Raw genomic sequence first — 6,000 nt, forward strand, 5'->3', positions numbered from 1 at the left:
GCCAAAAAAAAAATCTCTACATTTCTTCAGATCTAGGAGCAAAGCTGTTGCCCTGTTTTGATGAATAGGATGGATATGTTGTGTAGGTCCTGGCCAGGCAGAAGGTGAAGGGTCTTGTCCATGAGCTATGGTGAAGCTTCTCTGACTTTTCAGTAGGTACTTGCAGCAAAAAGGGTTGAATAGCTTAAGAGGGTATTTCTCCAGAGTAGGAGGATTATGAGGTGAGGTGTACCTAAGGGAGGTGCTGGGATATATTCCTGTTTGTGCACAGAGAACCATAGAGGACTGGGAAGCAGCTCATGAGGCAGGGCTTAGTCCTCTCTGGATATCTCTGCAGTCCCCAGGTCTTTCCTCACAGTGAGGCCTGCTAGAATGCAACACCTTAATGCGTCTTGTGTAAATCCTTTCCCCCTTCTTGGAGACCATCAGGAACAATCTTTCCGTCCCCAGTGGGAGAAGTTGGCTGTGATGGTAAGTTACTGGTGAAATGACTTGGCTCTGTGGCTGGCCTGGCTGAATCCTCCTATCTCTTCCTGCACTTTCTGTTGCCAGTGGTTTCTTCTAATGTAGCAGAAGCCTGTATGCAGGTTGCTGGAGACCTACAGTCTCTGATGTTGCAGACAATAACATTCTCTAGGTAAAGGATTAAGGCCAGGCCCTTAATGTGGATCAGCAGATCAAAGTGAGCAATATCTCCTGACCATTTATTATGTTCTATATAATGGATCAGCTGGTTTCCTTAGGCAGCTGGGAAGAGCTGCCCTCAGTCTGAGAGGGACAATGGTCAAAGGGAGGGGAAAGTTCCTGCTAAATGGGAGACAGGCACTAGCATGTAAAAAGAGTCAAGAAACAAGTGCCAAAGAAAAGATCCCAGTTTTGTCTGTTTATTGTTGTCTCTTTTGAAAGAGCTGTACCTGAACGTTTCCCCCCCCTTTCCCCATTAATTCGGTTCTATGGTCTGTGACTTAAAAATCCTGTCTCACAGCCATGCAGTAACTTCCTACTTCAGCCAATACAAACAATATGAATTGCAGGCATAAACTCGCTAGCTTTAACAAAGCTTCTGTGCTTGGCTCTGGTGAGGTGGGTCCTGCAGTGGGCCAGCAGTGTCTGGTGAGACATCTGGCACAGGGGTTTGGTAGGTGGTGGGGAGCGCTGAGATCTGATGGTGATCCTTCAGCTCAGTACGGGCAGAGGACCAGCATGGTGTGCTGTGCCTGCCCGGTTTTAAAATGCTAAATATGCAAATAAATGTGAACTGGAGGCAGAGTCTGAGACACGCATGCCACAGTGCTGCAGGCCAGTTGGAGTTAGCAAGGAACACTTTGCCATCTGCATCAGTCCCAGCCAGCAGCTCTGGGGCCTGCAGGGAATGAGCAGCAGGGGCCCTTCGCCATCTGATTCAACACCAGCTCGGTGCGGGAGGATGGCACCTGGGAGTGCTATTTGCCTGCCCTTTGCTTTATTGTACCAACGCTGACTTCGTGTCCTAGCATGGTAAAAGTGGGTGATGCTGGTACCTGGAGAGTGTGCCCTTCAAAAACAAAAGGTGCCCTTCCCCATCTGACCGTGTGGACATCTGTGTCGTGAGGAGGCTCCTGCGTGTGCTTGAACCCCAAAGCTAGAGCCCTCACTGCCTGGCATTAAAACTTCCTCTGCCTATTTCAGTGACAGGGTGCCAGGGTGTGTCCAGACGATGTGACTGTACTCCCTGTGTTTAATTCAGCTTTCTGCAGTTGTTTCCAGGTGACTTTTGCCTTGTCCCATCCTGACTGGACACGCAGGATGGCTGCACTGGAGGCAGGTGGTGTCCCTCACCCTGCTGCCAGACGGCGAGAGTGTAGCGTGTGATGGGTGGAGAGGCTCAAATGGCGTGCAGGGCCTTCTTGGCTGTAGGGTGCAGGGTAAGGGTCAGCACAGGACATTTACAAGTTTTCTGATAAATCTACCCTTGAGGCTTGGAGCAGTGAAGGGAGCTGCGCGATGCCTGTGCCGAGGCAAGTGCTGCAGGGCCTGGGAGTTCTGTGCTGCGGTTCCAGTGCCATCTGGTGGGACAGCCTAACCAGTGCAGCTCTCCCAAAACCTTTACTGCAGGCTTTACTGCATTCCTCTTATGTGCATGGAGAGGATGTAAGGATGTGGAGGTAAACAGCTTGAGATCAAATAAGAGTGGCCCTAAGGTTACAGCATGGGTCTGGGTGACCTTGCTTGGTGACTGTGGTTGTTTTCCATTTTTGTGCTTTTCTTTCTATTCCCCCTTCAAGAGGGAGACGAGGTGCATTCAGCTGACTGGGCAGAGGTAGCCAAACTGAATTCAAGGCTGTTAAGATCTATGCAATCCTTGGGCAGAAGTGACAATGAAGCATGAAGGATTGCTTCTGTGGGAAGGTGTTACCTGGCCACAGCCTGTTCATGCAAATCCCATGTGCCCACTCTAAGAAGCTAAACTTCACAGCCCTGCCTCTGAAACAGGTCACTGGGTCTGACCAGGACTTGGATCTGGCCCAGGTTTCAAGTAGATGTGCAGCTGTGCAAAGAACTGCAGTATCTGGATCTGATCTCCAACAATTTCTGGCCTTGAGACTTGTGACCCAAAAGGGGAAGGGAGTGAAGGTGTGATGTTCCTAGTAGTGGCATAAAACAAAGATGTGAGAGCATCTGATTGTGTCCTCTGTTGTCTTTGGTTGGCTAATGTGTTAATTCTCTTCTGAAGAAACAATCCTGTGTTAATGGTATATGTAAAGAGGTGGGTTGGGGCTTCTTGTCTGGTTTAAGGTTCCCTGGATACTGTTCGTCCTTCTCTTATTCCTTCCCTTATGCCTGAGGGATTTTGGGAGCCTGTCATCACAGGTGAGCACTTTCCTTTTCTGAAGCTAACAGAGTTTGAGTTCCCTCAACTCAAATAGCTTTGGGACATGGTGTGTACTGCTTGAAAGCCTCAGCTCTTTCTAAAACTTGGCAGAGTTGGGGAGGGGAGGAATGCACAAACACTTTTGGGGAGGAACATCTCTTATCTCTCCTACTGCTGTTTCCTTCCATCATGTTCTGCATTGTACTGTAACCATAGCATTTTGGGGAGCTGATGCGCTCTGTCAAAATGCTAGAATGTCATTCTAGGTGTTTTTGTTCAGGACACAGTGTTGTTGCTGACTCAGGCCTGCCTGTGGTGATGTGCTGCCACCTGCCAGAAATTAGTGTGGCTTTGCAGTGCTACCTTCTGGTTTATCCCTCTCACTCTTTGCTCTCACCTCCCTTTCTCACTCTCCATTCAGTTCTTCTGTTTCCCCTTCACCCTTGGGTGTTCAAATCTCCTTTTCTCTGAGCTTTACAGCTCCATATAATCCATTTCTTCCTAGGTCTTCAGGCACCCTGGTTCACCTTCTGTCATCAGCAGGGGTGACTGCCTTCCAGAAGAGGTCTGTTCTCCCTGCAGCTCTGGCTAGTGTTGTCAGCCATGCATGAGAAGGGCATAGGATGCCCTTCTCTCAGGTCTCAGCAGGCTGCAGTGCTCTCACACTGTCCCATAGAGCTGGGGGAACTCAGCTCCTGCAGTGAGAACTGCAGCATAGAATCATAGAATAGTTTGGATTGGAAGGGGCCTTTAAAGATCATCTAGTCCAACCCCCCCCTGCAATGAGCAGGGACACCTTCAACTAGATCAGGTTGCTCAGAGCCCTGTCCAACCTGATCTTGAATGTTTCCAGGGATGGGGCATCTACCACCTCTCTGGGCAATTTGTGCCAGTCGTTCACCACCCTCATTGTGAAAAATTTCTTCCTTGTATCTAGTCAAAATCTGCCTTTAGTTTAAAACCATTACCCCTTGTCCTATTGCTACAGCATCTTGCCCTTCCCTAGCTAGTTCCTTGCAGCAGGGTACACAGTGGGGTCACCTGTTGCTAGATCCCCCCTAACCAGCCAAATTCCTCAGGAGCTCTCAAAGAGCTCTTGATGCCTGAATCTCTTTGATTAGATATCTGACATCCCTTACTAACTGCTTAGTGACAGGCCTTGGGGCTCCATTCCCCATGCTCCGGTGCCTTTTTATACTCTTCCCCTGGCTGTGAGGGCCCTGCTCTCTATTACCTCCATGGCCAATTCTGCCTTAATCCCTAGGGGAGAAGCAAGGTGATGTGGAGAGGGAAGACCAAGAGAGTGGTGTGCATTCACTTCTGATGCTCTCCTTACCCAGGTGCAGGGACAAAAAGCCAGGACTGTGTTTAGGCTGTCTTTATCGGAGTGACCTGGAGGACTGTGTTAGCTGGAGGTGCTGTAAGAGCAGTTCATGGTAGGACTGTCCTCTCAGCGGGTAGCTAGAGTCCTATTACAGACATGGTAAGAGTTCTGTAGGTGCTTTCCATCCACTTAGAGAACTGCCCATTAATTCCTACCTACCTTTCCTATCTGCTGACCATGAAAAGATCTGTCTTCTTATCCCATGGCAGCCTACTTTCCTTAGAAGTGTTTGCTGAGGAACTTCACAGGTAGCTGAATTATTTTCATCATATGATTATTGACCCCTTCGAAGAACTACAAGAGGCAGGATTTCCTTACAAGAGTTATACTGATTCTTCCCAAAGTACATCATACTTATACACATGTTCAGTAATTATATTCTTTTGTTATAATTTCTATTAACTTGGCCACTACAGATGTCAAACCTTTAGCTTCCTGAATCTCCCCAGACATTTCCCCTCCTCCATCTTTGGTATATTCCTTGCCATCCTGCGATTCAGTGATCAAAAAGCAGTTTAAGGCAAGAGGCCACCACGCTATTAGCAACTGTGTCACCCCCAAGTGTCTTGGGAACCCCTGGGACTATCTTGCCCAGACCTGCTAAGTTAGTACCTTTTGCACAATGACTTTTATTTTGGACAGGTTCTTTGGTTTAGTCCCCCACAAAACAGGCTTCTTTGAGAATTTATCGAGTTTCTTCCACTCTCACAAATAATTAATTTAGCTTTGTTTCAATGTCCTTGTTCTCTCTGACTGCTTCTTTTATATTCTGCTCTTCAGTTGTCCTCAAAGCTGGGTTTCTGCTTTCAGTATCTATAGGAAAGGATTTATTACTAGTTCTGATAGCTTCTGCTAGTTGTTTTTTTCAGACACTTTTTAAACTTTTGCTTTGTTGTGGTTTTACATTTAATTGAGGTTATGATAATTTCAATTTTCCTTATCTGAATGCAAGGTCAGCTTGTTGAAGAATGCATACTGATAATCCCTTTGGTTCGACATTTTAGCCATGTCAGCTTCCTTTTGCCTTTTGTCAAACCTTCTAAAGAGGTGCTAGATATTGGCTTTGGGCTGCCAGTGTGATGTCCCTGTGTAACCTCCATGCCACCTGTGATGACTGAATTCCCTCAGCTGCCCCTATCCATTCTGACTGGCTTGTAACAAGCGTCTTGCTTCCCTGCAGCCTCCACCACAGCTGTGCTGAACATCGAAAGGGGATTTTTTTTTTTTTTTGTGGAATGTGTGGGGTCACAACTTTAGGATTCAAGTCCTTCTCTTTACTTATGTATTCAATTTTAACTCAGTTGGTTCAGCTTGGTTTTTTTCAAAAGAAGTAAGGCATATGCAATGGTGCTGTCTCCTCTGCCGTTACAATGGGCCTACTTGCTAAATTGGGTGAAACTGGCTGTGAAATGAAAGGCTTGCAGATACTACCTTACTCAAACTTCATTGACAGGTGGGTGAGAAAGAGTATTAGTGCCTTTGCTGCCTTCTTTCTTGGTCAGCTAGCCGAATGGTGCCCGCACAGCTTCCAGAGCAACCACCTAATGGCAGCAGCTGGAGCATGAGTAAGGAGTGGAAGCAGGACTGTTGTGGTGAGCAAACATACAAGTCCTAGAAAGAGCTGGGGCTTGCGAGGTACATGGGAGTTAGGAGCATGGGAAGTACCTGGCAGTGCTGAGTGGGGTTGAGATGAAAGATGTCTGTGGGGAAACACAGGTATTGTGGGAGGATGAGGGTATACTGCATGAGGTGGCAGAACACAAGT

Source organism: Phaethon aethereus (assembly GCF_964289735.1).
Source record: "Phaethon aethereus genome assembly, chromosome: 1".
NCBI classification, from domain to species: domain Eukaryota; kingdom Metazoa; phylum Chordata; class Aves; order Phaethontiformes; family Phaethontidae; genus Phaethon; species Phaethon aethereus.